General features: G+C 43.9%; 2 protein-coding genes across 2 annotated transcripts in view; one reads left to right on the top strand and one right to left on the bottom strand.

The window, feature by feature from the left end:
* Window positions 1–19,641, top strand: part of VAT1 (vesicle amine transport 1) — a 186,498-nt gene that overhangs the window by 158,646 nt on the left and 8,211 nt on the right. The window lies entirely within an intron of this gene.
* Window positions 17,109–19,641, bottom strand: part of LOC143935546 (uncharacterized) — a 445,466-nt gene continuing 442,933 nt past the window's right edge. The window contains exon 8 of the mRNA XM_077459495.1: window positions 17,109–17,456. The gene's annotated coding sequence lies outside the window, so the exon portion shown is untranslated. The remainder of the gene's footprint in view (window positions 17,457–19,641) is intronic.

Here is a 19,641-nt window from a genome sequence, read left to right as displayed (position 1 = left end):
TATCCCCATGAGTGTCCCAAAGCCTCAGTTGGTTACTGTCTTGGAACCTGCTGAAGGGAAAGTCCTTCAGATCAATTATCTGGAAGGTAGTAACGACAGATGCCAGCCTTTCAGGCTGGGGAGTACGAGCCTTGCCCATCGACATCCTAGAGATTCCAGCAGTGTATCTGGCTCTAGAAACCTGGACCTCCAGGTTAAAGAATTGTCCTGCCAGGATCCAGTCTGACAATGCCACGGCTGTGGCATATATCAATCACAAGGGGTCACCAAGAGTCTCTCGGTTCAGAGGTGAGCCAGATTCTAACTTGGACGAAGAGAATGTCCCATGCCTATCGGCAGTTTTCATTCCAGGAGTAGAGAATTGGCAGGTGGTCTAAGTCGCTGGCAGTTATTCCCAGGAGAATTGTTTCTTCACCCCAAGGTGTTTCAGGCTGTTTGCCAAAGATGGGGGGCTCCGGACGTAGACCTAGCGTCCAGATTCAACACTAAGCCAGTTAACTTTGCATCCAGGACAGGGGACCCGCTCGCATATGGAACAGATGTGTTGGCAACCCCGTGGGATCCGTTTTTACTGATCTATGCACTTTTCCCTGATTCAGTTGCTACCTAAAGTTCTTTGCAGGATCAAGCTGGAAAGAAAATCTGTAATAATGGTAGCACCAGCATTCCCCAGAAGGTCATGGTATGCAGAGATCGTAAGGATGACAGTGGAGGGTCCAGGGCTCTTCCCACTAAAGCCAGACCTATCTCGGGGGCTGATATTCCATCCTACTTTACGAATGCTAAATTTAACGGCTTGGCTATTGAGACCCACATTCTGAATGAACGTGGGCGTTCTCCGTTAGTTATCTCTACTTTAATGCTAGGAAGCCAGCTTCTAGAGCTATATATTAGAGCCTGGAAAGCTTATGCTTCCTGGTGTGAGTCCAAGGGTTGGTACCCTCGGAGATGTATCATAGGCAGAATTCTTGCCTTTCTACAATTATGCATAGAGATGAAGTTGGCCCTGTGTACTATAAGTGCCAAGTCTACGCCTTATCAATTTTTATTTCAAAGACTGCTTGCTATGCATTCTTTAGTCCAGGGTTTCATGCAAGAAGTGCTGTGGATTAATCCACCAGTTAAATCACTCTTAAGCCCTTGGGACTTAAATTTAGTTTTTGTCAGTGTTGCAAAAACAGCCATTCGAACCCTTGCAGCATGTTCCCGTAATCCTTTTGACTAGGAAGCTGACATTTTCTTTTGCTATATCCTCAGCAAGGGGATTTCAGAATTAACTGCCCTTTCTTGTAAGGAGTCATATTTGATTATTCATTAGGACAGAGTGGTGTTATGCCCTCGTCCAGGTTTTTTGCCAAGTGGTTTCAGGCTTTCATCTGAAGATATTGTCCTGCCAGGGTTTTTTCCCAAGACCTTGTTCCAGGGAAGAAAGGTCACTACATTGTCTTGATGTATTGAGAGCAGTGAAAATGTATTTAAGAAAACTTCTCAGATTCGTAAGACTGTCTTATTTCTTCTGCCAGAGGGTCCTAAGAAGGGAAAGGCAGCGGCAAAATCCACTGTCGCTAAGTGCATTTGGCAAGTTATAATTCAAATATATGATTCAAAGGGAAAGATTCCCCCTTTTCAAGTTAAGGCGCACTCTACCAGAGTGGTTAATGCTTCTTGGGCAGTGCGTCACCAGGCCTCCAGGTCTCAAATCTGCAAGGCCGCGACTTGGCCTTCAGTACATACATTTTATCAAGTGCATGTAAGATGGAATGAGGATATCGCCTTTGGGCGCAGTGTGCTGCAGGCAGCAGTATAAGTCCTCAGGTCTGGGGGTTACCCTACAGGTTGTCTCCCTCCCCTCAAGTAGCATTGCTATGGGACATCCCACCAAGAAATTACTTGAGACTCTGTGTCCTATGATGTACGATAAAGGAAATAGGATTTTTAAAACGGCTTACCTGTAAAATCCTTTTCTTGGAGTAAATCATAGGACACAGAGCTCCCGCCCCTCTGTTTTATGGGGTGAGATTATTGCTTGGCTACAAAAACTGAGTGCTCCTGGAAGGAGGAGGGGTTGTATAGGAGAGTCAACTTTCTGTATTGGTTATACCAGTGTCAACACCTGAAGGTAGGCCTATAACCCACCAAGTAATTACTTGAGACTGTGTCCTATGATGTACTCAAAGAAAAGGATTTTACAGGTAAGCTGTTTTAAAAATCCTATTTTTGGCCTCATCACTCCAAATGCTACATTTGGAGGAGTTGACAAGGTCTATGATGCAACGTACAGAGGTGGATCGCTGATGTTTTGGGGATGTGTGAGCTACAAAGGCACAGGAAATTTGGTCAAAATTGTTGGCAAGATGAATACAGTAGGTCCTCAAATACTGGAGGAACATTTTGCATTCATCAGCCAGGAAGCTGCACATGGGACGTACTTAAGCATTCCAACATGACATTGATCCAAAACACAAGGCCAAGTCGACTTGGCCCCTTCAGAACCTTCACTTTATTCTGCTGTAGCCATCTGTCTCATGACCTCTATCATTGAGCCACTCTGGGGAGATTTCAAACATGCAGTTAATTCAGGACTGCCCAAGATTTTACAGGTACTGGAGGTTTTTTGCCAAGAGCAGCTTTACCATCTGAGAAGATAAAGAGCCTTATCCACAAATACCAGACTTCAAGAGGTCTATGTAAAAGGGGGCAATACACTAAGGGGGTATGTAAACTTTTGATCAGGGTAATTTGGTTAGTTTGTTACCATAGATTTAACCCTTTCATGACTAAGCCTATTTTTGGCATTTGGTCTACATGTTAAAATCCATATTTTTTGGCTATATATATATTTTAGCAGAGACTGGAGAATAAAACGGCGATTGTTGCAATATTTTATGTCACACGGTATTTGCGCAGTAGTATTTTAAACGCAACTTTTTGGGAAAAGGGACACCTTCATGAATTTAAAAAAATGAAACCGTAAAATTAGCCCAAATTTTTTGCATAATGTGAAAGATAATGTTACGCCGAGTAAATGGATACCAAGCATGTCACACGTTATAGTTGCACGCACTCGTGGAATGACGACAAAGTACGGTACCTAAAAATCTCAATAGGCAACGCTTTACTTTTTTTTTTTTTTTTTTTTTACGGTTACCAAGTTAGAGTTACAGAGGAGGTCTAGTGCTAGAATTATTGCGCTCGCTCTGACGATCATGGTGATACCTCACATGTGTGATTTGAACACAGGTTGCATATGCGGGCGCGACTTCCGTATGAGTTTTCTTTGCTTCGCGAGCTCGCGGGGACGGCGGGCGCTTTAAAATTTACACTTCAAAGTATTCAGATCGCCGAAAACAGCGATTCTGAATACTGTATTTTTTTTAAACCGACGCCATTGGCAGTCGAGTAAACGGGAAGTGACGTCATGACACCGCTTCCGTGTTTACTATTAGGAGACTGCGTTCATTACGGCTTCGTTCACGTTCCTTCCCAGCAGCCGGAGGCATCGGATCGTGAATCGGTGCTCCCGATTGAACGGGAGCACTAGTAACAGCGGCAGGAGGCGGGGACGTCCCCTCCCGCTCCTCCAGCATAACAGCCGAGCGGCTTTTAGCCGCTTCGGTTGTTATGGCTGGATAGCCAATCGCCCGCTGTAAAAAACGGTACCGGGATGATGCCTGCAGGTGCGGGCATCTTCCCGGTATACCCCCTGGAAGTAGAGTATGCACATCTGCATACGCTCAGCGGGAAGGGGTTAAAGAGTAAACGGTTGATAATGGCTTCAGCCAAACACTAACCATGAGTGAAAAGTTTGTGTTATCATTCATATTCTCTGAAAAAATGGCCAAAAAATAAATTCTGCCAGGGTATGTAAAATGTATGTATGTATGTATGTATGTATGTATGTATGTATGTATGTATGTATGTATGTATGTATGTATATATATATATATATATATATATATATATATATATATATATATATATATATAAAAAATATTTTAGCATTGCACCTGTAGTACCTCTCAGCATTCAGCCCTGATCCACTAGGTCAGCTGGGACTACCTCTGACTCTTCCCCCTTTTCAGATAAGGACATGGACCATCAGTGTAGCTCATCTACACCAGATACTGTTGGGAGTATTGACCCAAGTGTTCAAACACCTTTCCTAGGTTTTCCATCGATGCTTTGCTAACATCCTGTGAAGGGTCCGTTTCATAGATCCTTGTCAACATCTTCTCTGTAGTAGTACCCCAGCAGTACTACTTGTATGCCAGAGGGGCTATAGTTTCTCGGTCACTGGTCTGGGGTCTAACTTATATTCCATCTATTTTTGTGGGGTTGCTTTCCATACACCCTACCCCCTTTAGGGTTTGACTTCTTTTGGATTGAACTTCTGAGGTCTCTGGTAGTCATGGTAGGAGAGTATTGCCCCCTTATTCTAGGGTTGGAGTGTAATGTTTCAGGCCTTCCTATTTAGACTGTTCTCACCTGGGCCTGTTTGAAATGGCTTTCATCTTTGAACCTGCTCTTACAGGCTGCATTCACATCTGGGAGTTTTCATCTTGTGGACAGAATCGCTGATTCTGCCTGTGATTTCAACACTGCTAAAATGACAGACCGCACAATATCATTTTCAGATGACATTTGTTTTAATGGCACCTAAAAACATAGGTGCAGTGGTTGCTCTGCAAACGGCATAATGTGAAGCTTGTCGCCCAAAAGAAGCTCCTGATCCTTTTTGGGTAAAAAGCTTTGTGATGCAGTTTGTAGTGCGGTTTATCACACGACCACTGCGGCAGAACCATGCCACATTTTAGGTGCTATTAAAATTAATGTAGTCTGCTAAAATGAGAAACCGCAGAACACAAATTTCAGTCTTTTGAAATCGTGGGCAGAATCTTGACTATTCAAAACGCCCAGGTGTGAATGCAGCCTTTAGGGGCTTCCCCCTACTCCAATAAGGTTGTGAGCTTGTATATATAAATTGTTGCACCACCCTATATACTTGGTGATTTGCAATTCCGAATAACTAGAAATGGGTATTGCGTATAGTGCAAACAAATCATAACCTTGCACAATACATTTTCTCCAATCTTCCAGTTGTGTATGAAGTCTCTAGTGCAGTAAATGTTTGAGACAAAGGGTGTATTCATCCAGTGTAATCTTCTATGGCTAATAGTATGACCATGATCTAGTGATTCCCACCAGTTTCTCCTATGCTCTAACCTCCGAGTTGGACTTGCTAAAAAACGAGGTCTGGAACTGCTTTCCCCTTTTGCAGGGGGTGCCTTAGATGCTGTACCAACTTGGGATGCTCCTAAAACGCTTCAATTTTCCTCCCTGTGGTATTCACATATAAGATGTGTGTGGCACTTTAAAAATACAAGTCTGTCCTGTAATGGCTCAAATGGTAGAGGGGGTCCCCATAGTGCAGTACATTCAAACAATATATTAAAGAGAAAAGCACTTACGAGTGTATTTAAAACATCAGCATATGTTCAAAACAGCAGGGCCATGGCTCCTGCGTCACTTCCGGTTTCGGCAGTCACATGGCTCCACCCAATGCATGTCAAGGGACTTCCTGGTACATGGCTGGATGCTACTTGGCTTCCCTTTTATTACAGTAACTGTTTACCATTTCAATGACAACTTACAAAACATTCTAACCCATTTCAAATAGTCCCCTATTCATGAGTTGTGTGTGTCCCACTAGAACAAGCAATTGGCTGATTGTAAATCAGTAGGGACAACTATATATACTTTGCTTACTCCAGTCTCCTCCAGCACATCATTTAACTCCAGGCACAGCTAGCACGTGGTTAGGCCCAACTCTGACTTGGTGAGGCCTCAGCAACTGCCTTTTGCAGGCAGGGACCATGTGTCCTTTTGATGTAGCAAAAATAAAGTATTTTAGTGCTAGCTGTCCTATGGTGGACTACTGCTCCCATGTTGCTCACCAGCCCTCCTGGCTGCAAACCTGTGGTTCCCACCTTAAGACTTGCCTGGCAGCACTGGCTCCCATTGTCCTCTGACCCCTCACTGTGCCTCCTGTTGAGATCCTCAATGTGTTCTTGAAGGGATCTGTCCCAGGCCCAAGGTCACCCTGCCCCCAATTTGGAAGCTCCCTCAAAGGCCCTGAGAACCTAGTACTCCATCCTGTTCCACCTGCCAACTACTCCGCTCCTGGTCGACTGGGTATTTGAGGCCTGCCAATCCTAGTTGGGGATTGGTCAGGGCTCTCAAACTCCCCCACTCCCCCCCCCCCCCCATTTGAGGGGTATAGAGATTTATAATCTATCTGATCAATACTCGGCTTGACAGCTCAAAGTCAAATCGCACCTCATTCATGGCAAAGCTATTCAAATTGCTGTGACTCAAGTCACAGCGACAGAGGATCCTGCACTATTTTTGTGCGACTTGCATTGACATCTGTTAAATGAAGTCACACAGATCTGCAAGCTGCTTATGAAGTCGCACTGAAATGGCACCACTTCAAAATCACACTGAACCAGGGCTAAGATTTAAGTGCAAAAGGAATGGTAACACTAAACCTTGGGGTACACCACAAAAACCTTGGACTATTCAGAGTATCAATCGTTGACCACTACTCCTGAAAACTGTCTAGGCCAGTTTTCTAGCCATTTACAAACTGATCTTTCCAAATCTGTAGTCTTTTTTTCGTGTTTTACCTCACAACCTGGAATTGACATGGATTGAGGATTTATATCATGTAATTTACAGAACATGCACACAACTTTGAAGATGTTTGCATAATAAAAGTAGGATAATAAAATCAATGTGTATAGCTTATTCACAACTTTTATGGCTCACAGCTCCAAGTAGCTTTGGTTAAGTCTGAGCTTGCCACATCTTACCACTGATTTTTGCCCATTCCTCCTTGCAAAACTGCTCCAGCTCCTTCAAGTTGGATGGTTTGTGCTTGTGAACAGCAAGCTTTGACCACAGATTTTTAGGCCATTCCAACTCATTTTGCATGTTTCCCCTTAAACCACTAAAGCGGTGCTTTAGCAGTGTTTGGGGTCATTGTGTTGCTTTGATGGCCAAAAAGTTAAATTTTTAGTCTGAGTACCTTCCTCCATAAACTCTGGGAGTTTCCCGCAAACTCCAAATGTGCAATTTTTTGTTTTTTTGCTGAAAGTTATGGCTTTCTTCCGGCCACTCTGCTGTAAAGCCCAACTCTGGATATGGCTTATTGTCCTATGTATAGATACGCCACTCTGATGTGGAAGGACTCTGCTGCCTGTGCCCTCCTTGCCCTGTCCATGAGTTTTTGGTGTGCGGCTATCTCTTGGCAGGTTGCCATTTGTGCCAGGTTTCCATTTGGTTATATTGATGGCGCTCCTATGGATCATCAAAGATTTGGGGTTGTGTGTTTTATTTTTATTTTTTCCCCTGACTTTTACTTCTCAACATTGTACCGTGTTTGGATAGGTCCTTGGTCTTCATGGCAGTGTTTGGTTAGTGGTGCCTCTTGGGTGTTGTAGCCTCTGAGGCCCTTCAAAAAGGTGTGTGTGTGTGTATAGGTAATGACAGATCATGTGACACTTGGATTGCACACAGGTGGGAATTTCATGAATTGACTTCTGAAGGTAATTGGTTGCACCAGAGCTCTTTATGGGCTTCATAATGATGGGGGTGAATACATACATGCCAATTATCGTTTTTATTTCTGAATTTTATGTATATATTTTTATAATTTTACGTCACCAACTTGGACTATCATGTTCTGATCCATTACATACAATTCAAATTAAAAAAACCTTGAACTAAAAGCTGTAACAAAATGGGTAAAAAGCCAAGGAGGGTTGAATACTTTTGCAAGGCACTGTATATGCTCAGCCATTTTTGGTATGGGTTTTTCCTTGTACAAAAGATTTGACAACTTTAGTCTAAAACAACTCCTTCCTTCAGACACAGCTGATCAGATCATGGGGGAAAAGAGCCAATCACAGTGGCTCTTTAAATCATGATCAGCTGTGATTGGACAGAGCTGATCACATGGTAAACACTTGCCAGTTGGCATTCCTTTCCTTGGGCTGTCGCAATAGGAGTTAACTGGCTAGTGAAAGGGGACTATGCACTTATCGGTGTCCTGATTATCAGGGCAGCCCCTCAGTACAGCCTCATCTGTAAAGGAGAAAAATTAGCAATTTGCTAAATTGTATATCAAACGTTTTTTGCTTAAAATAAATAAATAAACCTAGTGGTGGTTTGATACCACCAAAAAGCTTTGTGTAAAACAGTTATCCAACCTGGGGGTCGGGACCCCCTTGAGTCAAATGATTTGCCAGGAGTTACCGAATCCTGGGCTGTTCCTGAAGCCTGCACCGCTTTCCCAGCCTTTGTGGCTGCCCGGAGGGCCTGTCCCAGGAGCCTGTGGCCTATTCAGTTCACAGCATGGCTGGGGGGGGCAGAGACTAGAGGTATGTGAAGTGGGAGGGGCTGTAGGGAATCCTATCTCCTGATTTCAGCATAGGCGTTGCTGCTACAAGACACCACAAAGTCTAACACGGTGAATAACACTGCCTGTGATTTCTGTCATTTAGGCCTCATGCACACTAGACATTAAAATAACGTTCTAAAACACCAGTAGCATGGCAGTGAGTTTTTCTGTTTTTGCAATAGCTTTTTTTCTGCGTTGGCGTTTTATTTTATATTTTATTTTTTTTACTTTTTTGATTCATTGAAAAAAAAATAAAAAAAAAGTTAAGCTGGTGAGTGGTGTTTTTTTTAGCATTTTATCAATGGGGTTTTTCAGTGTTGGAGCATTTTTACAGCTGAAAAAGTCTATCATAACCCACTAGATTTGTTGGTGGGGTGGTGTTGGTGTTTTTTATACTGCTCAAACTCCACTGCCCAAAACTAACAGCCTATGTGTGAATGGATGCATTGCCACTCATCCCAACTCCCCGCCAGCACTGCCATTCCATTCTCCCCCCACCACCAAGGAGCAAGAAGGAATAAAAATGGAGAATACATGGAAGGGAGACTAAAAGAGGGGATGAACAAAAGGGAGAAAATGCAAGAAAAGCAGCTAGAGGGATGGGGAAAACAAGAAATTAGGATAGAGAAATAAAACGGAAATAAAACAAATAGTGGTACAGTCTAAAATGTACCATAAGGACTTTGCACATGGCTAATCATAGCAACCCCTGCTGTCCAGCATGTAATCACCAATGGCCCCATTAACAAGTGTGACTAGGGCCTAAAATGTTATGATAGAATACTATATTAAAGTTCCAAAGCATATATTTTTATTTATCTAACTACCTCAATACCAGGTACTTAACCACCTCGCGCCCGCCCTATGGCCGAATGACGGCCGTAGAGCAGGCGCGTTCGTCCGGGTGGTCGTCCCTGGACGTCCTGCGGGCGCGCATCGCGGAAGTTCTGTGTTCGCCGTGTCCCCCGGGGACAGGCAAACACAGAGCGCTGTAAACGGCCAATCACAGCGGCCGTTTACAGCGTGATTGGCGTGTCCAATGGGAGATGATCTCATATGTAAACACCGCTCTCCCTCCTCGCACAGACAGTGTGAGAGGGGAGAGATGAACGGCTGCAGCGGCAGCCGTTCTGCCTGTAGTAAAAAAAAAAAGTAAAAAAATAAAATAAGTGCCATCCGCCCCCAGTGCCATCCATCATCAGTGTCACATTAGTGCCACATGTCATCATTGCCACGTATCAGTGCCATCTGTCATCAGTGTCACGTATCAGTGCCATCTGTCATCAGTGTCACGTCATTGTCCTGGTGCTTCAAAAGTGTAATAAATAGTCAACAAGTTAGATGTGTAATTTATGTTCCTAGAACACATGATGGCGCTACCTGCATGTTGGGCCTCTCTGTGGCCAGGCTGTGAAAAAGTCCCACACGTGGTATTGTAATACTCAGGAGGAGTAGCAGAATTTTTTGGGGGGTGTCATTTGTGGTATACACATGCCACGTGAGAGAAATAACCTATTACAATGACAATTTTGTGGAGAAAAAAAAAATGAAAAATCTTAATTTTGCAAAGAATTGTGGGAAAAAAATGACAACATCAAAAAGCTTACTAAATACCTTGGAATGTCTACTTTCCAAAAAGGGGTAATTTGGGGGGTATTTGTACTTTCCTGATTTGTTCGGGTCACAAGAAGCGAGATAGGCCACCAGTACATCAGATGTGATCAATTTTGTGCGATTCGCACCACACCTTGTAGACTCTCTAACTTTCACAAAGACCAAATGATATCCACTAATTTGTTTTTTTTTTTTTACCAAAGATATGTAGCAGTATAAATTGTGGCCAAAATTTATGAAGAAAAATTAATAATTTGCATAATTCTGTCACAGAAACAAAAATATGCGTTTTTTTTCAAAATTTTCGGTCTTTTTTCATTTATAGCGCAAAAAATAAACCCCAGAGGTGATCAAATACCACCAAAAGAAAGCTCTATTTGTGGGAAAAAAAGGACAAAAAATTCATTTGGGTACAGTGTTGCATGACTGAGTAATTGTCATTCAAATTGTGAGAGCACCGAAAGCTGAAAATTGGTCTGGGCAGGAAGGGTGTTTAAGCGCCCAGTAAGCAAGTGGTTAAACACCTTCCTGCCCAGACCAATTTTGAGCTTTCTGCACTGTCGCAATTTGAATGACAATTGCATGGTTGTGCTACACTACCCAAATGATTATCATCATTTTTTTTTTTCCCCACAAATATAGCTTTCTTTTGGTGGTATTTGATCACCTCTACGGTTTTTAACTTTGCTAAACAAGACCGAAAATTTTTAAAGTGTGTGTTTTTTTTTTTTTTTTTTTTTTTTTTTTGTTTCAAAGCGTAAATACGTTTTTCTCCTTCACTGATGGGCACTGGTGGGGCAGCATTCATGGGCACTGATGGGCGGTATTGTACTGATGGATGCCAAACAATCCATGCCAATCAGTGATGCACATTGTGGGCACTGACTGGCATCCCTGGGGGTCTAGGGTGGCATACCTGGTGGTCCAGTGTGGGCACAGACCCCCCCCTGTCAGATCAGCAGCCGATCAGCTCTCCTCTACTCACGTCTGACAGACGCGAGTGAGGAAAAGCCGATTACCGGCTCTTCCTATTTACACTGTGATCAGCCGTGATTGGACACGGCTGATCACGTGGTAGAGAGTCTCCGGAGACTTTACCGAGATCGTAGTTGCGGGGTGTCCGACTGACACCCTGCAACAACGATCCCTGCGATGCGCGCCCCCGGGGGCGTGCAGCAGCTCAAAATCCTGAGTATGTCCTATGACGTCCAGTCAGGATTTTGAAACCACTCTGCCGCCGTTGTTTGCCTATGGGCGGGCAGCAAGTGGTTAATTACTCTTATTTGTAGCGTGCCTAACTTTGACCATATAGGCTTTTTAATCTTTTTAACCTGTTGGTTTTTGGGAATATATTTTGCAGCGTTTGCATACAGTTGACTTGAAACATTTCCATTTATTGTGTATTGGCAATATTACCTCCCAGTCTTAAGAGCAAATTTTCTGCCACCTCCCCATCTTCACCCAACTTTGCAAATGTGTTCAAACACTGGACCAGCCTTTTTTCTTTCGTTCATTGACTGACACAGCTCCTTTAATTTTTGACCTTAAAGTTATCATGCCACCTTCAGAAGAGGACTAGGCAGAACAAGTAAAACGTGTTAAAAAAAAAAGTAATACTGCACAGCAGTGTAGAAGGACCTGGCTCCCTGAGGGGACCTTTGGTACTGAGAATTGATATAATTTTTTTTTTCTGCAATTTTGATCCTGTGATCTACAATCAACAGCCAGGCTCGATAATATAGATCCCTGTAGTCTCCCCAGCCTGGCCATCGAGCTTGAACAGGCCCATGACATGCCCCATCTATTCCAGGGGCGGCCGGTGAGCTATATGACCAGGCTACTGCTGTCTGTGTGCCATTCTGATTAGGTGATGGGTCTGTGGAATGCATCTAATCCTGACAGGAGGGGCAAGTACGGCTTTTCCTGCTTCAGCAGGATAGAGCAGCTGGGCATTCCCTGTTGTCTGTGTACCTCAGAACAGTGTGGTTTTTACTCTGGGCACAGGGCAGAGCGGTCAGCGCAGCACTCGGTCAGGGTGGTGAGTCCTGCGGAGAGGCCCCTCAGTCTGTGAGGAGCTAGGAGGGTGGGATTTGTGTGCCTTGCCTTAAGTCCCTAAGTTGTGGCAGGTGATAGAGGGGTCAGTATGGTGTCAGAAGCTGGTGCTTCTTCCCCAGACATCCCTGCTATTGCAACCAGCTCAGCTGCTAAAGATTAGATGCTTATGGATGCTTTGTCAGTGGTCCTGGAGAACTTTGTTGCCAAGGTGAAAGCACAGTGCTGGCGCAAGAGGAATAAATCACAATCTTCTGGGGAGAGCTCCTATTCAGACTCGCGACCCAGGACCATTCAGACAGTGAAGTTCTCTGTCTGGGTTAGCACAGGAAAAACGCTAATAGGAGCACTTACTGCGGTGTGGGATACCCGATACCTTGAAGATACAGGATGGAGCAGGAACTTCTGCTCCCTTTTGGGTCCCGCAAACCGGCCCCTACGCGTAAGGGGTTTCCGTATTTGACTTATTTTGATAAATTGATCTTCAAGGAATGGGGAAGGCCGCAACGTGCCTTTTTCAGTCCCAAGAATGGCAGTACGTTACCCCTTTTGAGGAGAGCCTCCTGAAAAATATGGGAGTCTCCTCCAGTTGACACCGACCCTTCCCAGTATTCAGGTTAAATAAAGTAACCACTATCCTGCCGACGCGGACTCCTGCCGACGTGGTGGCATGGTCTGTTTACAGTGGTGGGATCGGTGTTGTGACCTGTGCTGGCCATGGCCTTGGTGTCGCAGACACTTACTGAATGGGCAAAGTTATTGCACCGTGAATTGGGGAAACAGTCTTCCCCGGTCTGCATAGAACTAGCAGATCAGCTAGTGCATGGCCTTAAGTATGTCTGATGCGGCCCTGGATACGGTCTCCTTGCTACGGCGCCTGATTTGGCTGGTCTGCGGACCAGGCATTTAAAAAAAACACTGGCTGATTTGCCCTTCCAAGGTGAGAGGCTATTTGGAGCTTCACTGGATGACCTTATTAAAAATGTTACCGGTGGGAAGAGCACATTGCTCCCACAGTCCAGGAAGGGTAAGGAACCACACCGTAGGCAAGGGCCCTCTTTTTCTGTTCAGAAACTGCTTTTTCGCCCGCCTGGTTTGGTAGGTAAACATTCTCAGTCTGACAAGGCACCTGCTGAAGAAGTGTCTCTTGCAAGCCAAACAAATCTGCGAGCAAAAATGTTACCGCATGAAGGTTTGCCCCTGCCCAACTCTCAGGTGGGAGGGTCGCCTTCGGGAGTTTACAGCTCATGGACCTCCCTACTGTCCAAACAATGGGTCTGCAAACTGGTTTAATTGGGATACAAGAGTTTTTTTTTTTCTTGTCCACCCAACAGATTTTTAGTTTTTTTTCCTCCAACCTACCTCTACTTCAGGAAGCCCTATTCGGGGCAGTACAGGACCTGCTGCGTGGGGCAATAGTACCTGTACCGATGCTGGAAAGGTTTTGGGGATTCTACTGCAATCTTTGTAGTCCCCAAAAAGGAAGGGGTACATCCAATCCTGGACTTGAAGGCCCTCAACAGCTTTGAAAGTGTAAAGGTTCAGGATGGAATTAGCTTGCTCTGTGGAAGCTGCACTCCCATCAGGGGGACTTCCCGGCATCCTTGGATATAAAGGACGTGTACTTGCATGTACCCATATGCCTCGGGTTTCTGCAATTTGCAGTCGGAAGAGCACTAACAGTTTGTGGCTCTCCCTTTTTGGCCTGGCGTCAGCACCCAAGTCTTTACCAAAGAGTTGGCTCCAAGACAACATTGGATCGCAATGGTTGGTTACTTAGACTACCTTCTGAGAGCAGCTTCCACCTCAGAATTAAGGGAGGATGTAGCGATCACCATACAGACTCTCTGGGAGTTTGGTTGGGTGCTGAACCTAAAGAAGTTGGGGTTAGTGCCGACAACACCTGGAGGACCTGGGCTTACTGTTGGACTCCTCAGAAGTAAGAGGTTTTTCTCCCTTCAGACAAGCTGCAGACTCTTCAAGCTGCGGGGAAGTTGATGAACCGCAGGTCGCTGCGCTTCTGCATGCGAGTTCTGGGCCTCAGTAGCCACTTTTGAATCGGTGTCATGCGTTCAATTTCACACTCGAGTCCTGCAAAAAAGATTGTCGAAATTGAACAAATCTCCATTATCCCTGGATTGTCACATTTGGGTGAGCTGGTTAGTCAGGGATTCCCTAATCTAGTGGCTGAGGTCTCTGGCCCTTCGGTCCGGTTTTGATCACCGTCCAATGGAGAGGAAAAACAGACACCAGCCTGACTGGATTGGGTGGCATTTTGGGCATATGGTCAGCCCAGGGCCTCTGATCACAGGAAGAATCCCCAACTGACAATCTATGTGCTCGAGCTTCGGGCGATTGGACTGTGCCTCTCCACATGGCCCAGGAGGCTACAGGAGTGTCTGGTCAGGATCCAGTCAGAAAACGCCACGGTGGTGGCATGTCAACCAACAAGCTTGGCTGCAGCAAAATTCCTCCCCTGACACCCCCCCCCCCCCCCCCCCCATGAGCCCTCTACAGTAACTCCTGACTTACCCTTCCACATTAACCAGATTAACCACCTGCTTGGTGAGAAGACTCCTTTGAAGGTTCTTCATGCTGATGCTCCTGTTCAGCCAAGCAAGGAATTTCTTAGATTGGGAAATTCCATATTACCAGAAAGTCAGAACAACAAAGGTCAGTCTTTCAGGCTGGAGAGGAATGTTCAATCCCTCAAGGAAATAGTCATTGGAAGAGGCAAATCTCAACATTCTGGAGCTCATGTGAGTGTCCAGTGATTGAGAGCCAAAGTGTGCCCCCCTTCTGCAAGGCCACCCAATCAAGGTACAGTCAATGCTGTGGCATAAATCCGATTGCCAAGGGGGTGCAAAGTCATTCACTCTTAAAGCTTGCCAGATGGGCATGGCTCAGAAGATCCTGGTACACATACGGACTTCTATCGCGTGACCCCTGGCCTTGTCTCAACAGGGTAAATCTAGTTTAAGACCCTCCAGACAAGATCTGTTGTCTCAGAGCTCTCAATCTTGCTTCTCAACCACTTAACGGCATGGCTTTTGAAGGCAGAGGGGTCTCTTAAGTCTGTCAAATATCTAGTCGTACCTGAAAATCCTTTTCCCAATGTGAACACAGGCATTTCAATCCCAGTGACTAATTCTGGCATTCCTGCAATTGTGAACCCAACTATAGTTCCATTTACACAGCCTGCCTAAACTTTTTTTTTTTTTTTTTTTTTTTTAATTCATGTCAGTCTGTCCTTGCAATGCAAGAAGCCTAACCGCTAAACCTTTAACACATTGTTACAACAGTGTTAAAGAACTGCCTGCACAGTACAGACCTGGTTAATTATGGCAACACAGCTGCCCTGCCCCCTCATAAACAAAGAACCGTGTAGGATTTTTCCTTACTGGATGGTCCAGAATGGAGCATCAAAGACCACTTTTAAATTATTTATGCTATGTGAATGGTTACATGTAACAAAAGTAGGTGCTATTCCAATTTAAGGCCAAAACCTGCCCTTGAGTGCAGCCAATCTCCTGCGCTTGAGTGCTTAGTCTATAAGTGGGCAAGCCAACTCTCCAAGTCAAATAGTGCCTGCAGTCTTGCTGCCCTCAGAACAGTGGGTATTCTTAAGAGGACTGAGGGGCACACCGACCTTGTGCATTGCCAATGGTAAATTATATTAAAAGCTAGAACAGTGTCTCCTACTGATAAGCCTATTTTACATGCTCATTTGAGTATGATTGCTGTTATAGCTTTTAATAAAAATTTACCATTGGTGATGCACAAGTCTGTGGCCTCTTATCCTCTTGTTTCAGGTTTTCTTTCCCAAACTTGTGCCATTGCTGTGCCTTGGCAACCTTTAAGTATTTAAATGGAGAAAAACAATCAGCGCTCACATATACCAAAGAAAACTAAAAAAAAAATTTGCAAGCTGAACACCCAAAGGAGCAATGCACAACACCTCCAACACATTAAGATATACAAATGGCGCAGCGCAAAAAGTCCAAGACATTAATCGCATATAATTCTGTAACAGCAGGAAACGTATATAATCCTCTGGCTGAGGTTTTTTCTGGAGTATCTCTGCCTATTTACGCCTTGAGTGAAAGCGTTGGGCATAAATCTTAAGTTGGTCACATCTAAATGCTGGCAGATTGGAACTGAAGATTTTCCTATCCATAAATGGGAGGGTCCTGTACACCATGGGTGTGAATCTGCATGTTTGACCATCTGAGTACTCAGCGGTCCATCCCAGCTGGTAAGTTCACTACTACTGGTGAAAGGATTGGTCACACATAAAAGCTGTTTTCACTACGTGGTGTCTTCCCCCTATAAGTTTCCTGCTACGACAGAATTACGTGATTAATGTCTTGGATTTTTTTTTTTTTTTCTCGCTGCTCCATTTGTATATCTTAACCTTTTTTATTCAAGGTGTAATTAGGCTCTGCTTACAGCACCCTGTGCTTCCTTGGGCCCTCAATCTGGGTTGGGGGGTTGATTCGTTTTTTCCCCATCCATACACCTGATGTAGATTTGAGGAGGCTTCTCCCCCTCTAAGCTATTTTGTGACAGTGAAGAGACATCTCCACCATCGGAATACACTGCTTGGCTTGGTTACATAGTTACATATTTGCATAGTAAGGTTGAATAAAGACACCAGTCCATCCAGTTCAACCTGAGTGTCTACAATTGTCCCTATCCCTGTGTCGCTCTACCTCCCTGCCCATACACAGATCAAAATTTGGCAAGTCCCTGCTGAACCAGACTCATTTTAATCCCTGTATTATTGTTCTGTTGTGAAACACTCCTGGTCCCCCTCGATGGTAAATGATTCAATAGACGCACCTACAAGATTGTTTGCCATCTTTCATAGTAAAAACAGAACCAAACAATTTTGGCTGAAGGAAGTAAATATAGATCAGCTTTGCAGTATACGTGCGTGTGCAATTTTTATTTTTGTTCTAATGTAAATGTAACCATGCAATTACTTTTAGAAGTCACTTTTATTTGGATCTGTAGTACTGATGGACCTAGCTGCTCTTTAGGTAGTACCTTGAGGTAAATGGCACAATCTGTGTCATGGCTTAAGCACACTGCATGCAGATCTTAACATGTCAGTATTGTGGTGCTTTTGGAAATGTTCAAAAAGTCTGCTCCTACTTGGATCTCTTGAATTATCTTTATTGCTTTCCTCTGTACAGACATCTGGAAGTCATTCTCCAGATGTCTTGTCTACAGGGACACTTTCCTCATTTTAATGGGAATGCTGGCTGATTCCACACAGATTCTTCCAGAAGCAGTTGAGTTTGTGAAGAACTGCTTATACTTGGCTCTAAAAAAAAAAAAAAAAGCATAAGGTTTAGAATTCAACACTTATGAAAGCCATTCTATATCTTAATGTTAAATGTAATTGCACAATCTAAAATGTCATCCTAATGTTTTCGTATTTTAAGGCTGATTGGAGGTGTACTTTGTAGCTTTGCTTGTAAGTTACTTGGAGTCTTGAGCTAATACATTTTACCATTGAAATACAGGGAATATTTGAAGAAGTGCTGTGACAGTGAGGAGTGAAGATGGATACAAGCGTAAGCCGCTCAGTAACGCAACTTCCCTTGACCAGTGCAGGACAAGCAATGGTCTCTGCATCTAATTTTAGGTCTAGCTCTGTTGGACATGCAACAAGCAGCCTATTTGGCATAGATGCTGAAAATTCTGCCTTTAGTGGCTTTTCGACCATCAAAGGGCAATGGACAACCAAGCAGGATTCTGTCATCTACGAGCAAACCTTGACGCATTTGCAGACTTGGCAATCTTGTGTTGATGCCCTAGAACAAGTTGTGACCTCTCCAGAATTGCTCTAATTTCTGTCCATATTGGTAGACTCTCCTCACTAAAAGCCTGGTCAGTTGAAGCTGCGTTGTCTCGCGTCCTATTGAATTTGTCAAATGGCTCAGATGTTCATCATATGTCACAGGCAGAAGGGGTATACTTTTTGCAACAAATTTACAAACCCCCTTCAAGGCTTTTCTACCTCGGAGCCCAATTGCACTCCTCAAGCTTAATCTTTGAATCCAAATGTCCATCCTTTCTCTGCAAGATTTGAACACAACCTACCAAGTCAACCAGAAAACCTCACTCTGAAGTGTCTGGGGGTGGTGGCATCTGTTTGCCTTTCTTTGGGTCAGACTTGTGGGTTTACTTGGTGGCTTTAAAGGGGCCCAAATGGTTCAAATCTTTATCCCTTCATTGTCTTCTCTCAAACCAACTGAAACCTTCTCCAGGGCAGTCAGATTTGCAAACTGCCCTGAACAATCTCTCTTTTCCAGGGAACGGGTTCAAAGTTCTATTTCAAACCTGTTCAGTGCCAAAACCCAGTGGGAGTATTTGTCCTATCCTGGACCTAAAATACCTCACCCTTTCAAAAGTTTTACATGGAATTCATAATGGTTTGCTTCTGAGACAAGAATACCTGGAATCTGTAGGCATCCGAGATGCTTATATAAATATGTAACTTTACCTGCCACTGCTGTCTCCTACTGTGAAGTGCAGGAAGCATTAACATTGTTGTACTGCCATTTTTGGCCTAGCTACTGCACTCAGATGTACAAAAGGACTAACATACAATTTTTCAGGACATGGTTCTAGGGTATGTCCCCCTTCATAAAGGTCCAAGCAGTACTTTAAAAGGGACATACCCTGAAACCTTTTGTCCTTAAAATTAATGTTGGTGCAAATTTTTGTGGACAGTACTTACTTTTCTTCCTTTCAAAGCCTTTCCAACACAAACCTCTTGTTGGCCTGGAATGAGCATACTCTTGACCTCCCTGTTCCCCACAAACCAAGCAAGGTTCCCTAGCTTGGTGTTTCCAAACCAACGGTAGTAGGGAAGGCTTTCTCTTCCACACCCATGACTGATGGCCAGCCTCACAGGCTGCAGAGGAATGTTCAATCCCTTGGTACATGGTTAACCAAAAAAACAAAGGTAACTTTCAACATTCTGGAAGCAAATCCATAAACTAGCTCTAAAGCCTGGGACCCTCTTAATAGTACCAAGGATCCTCTTAATGCTGGCATGGGATGCTCTGGCAATTCCCTGTACTCCATTCCAGTTCATACAGCTTCCCTCCATTTACAATTTCGCACTGCTTTAACTGGTAATTGTGCGGTAATGCAATGTTGTACCCAAACGCAATTTTTGTGTCCTTTTCTTCCCACAAATAGAGCTTTCTTTTGATGGTATTTGATTGCCTCTGCGATTTTATTTTTTGCGATATAAATGGAAAAAGACCGAAAATTTTGGAAAAAAAAAAATATTTTCTACTTTTTGTTATAAAAAAAAATCGAATAAACTTAATTTTAGTCATACATTTAGGGCAAAATTTATTCAGCCACATGTCTTTAGTAAAAAAAAGTCAACAAACTAAAGTACATTTTCTGGAATTTACACAGCTTTTAATTTATGACTGCCTATCTCATTTCTTGAGGTGCTAAAATGGCAGGGCAGTACAACCCCCCCC

This window comes from Lithobates pipiens, unplaced genomic scaffold (genome assembly GCF_037356315.1).
Source record: "Lithobates pipiens isolate NorthernLeopardFrog02 unplaced genomic scaffold, aLitPip1_a1.2 Scaffold_28, whole genome shotgun sequence".
In the NCBI taxonomy this organism is placed as follows: Eukaryota; Metazoa; Chordata; class Amphibia; order Anura; family Ranidae; genus Lithobates; species Lithobates pipiens.
Note: the sequence above shows the minus strand (reverse complement) of the source record. Positions and strands in the feature narration are given on the sequence as shown.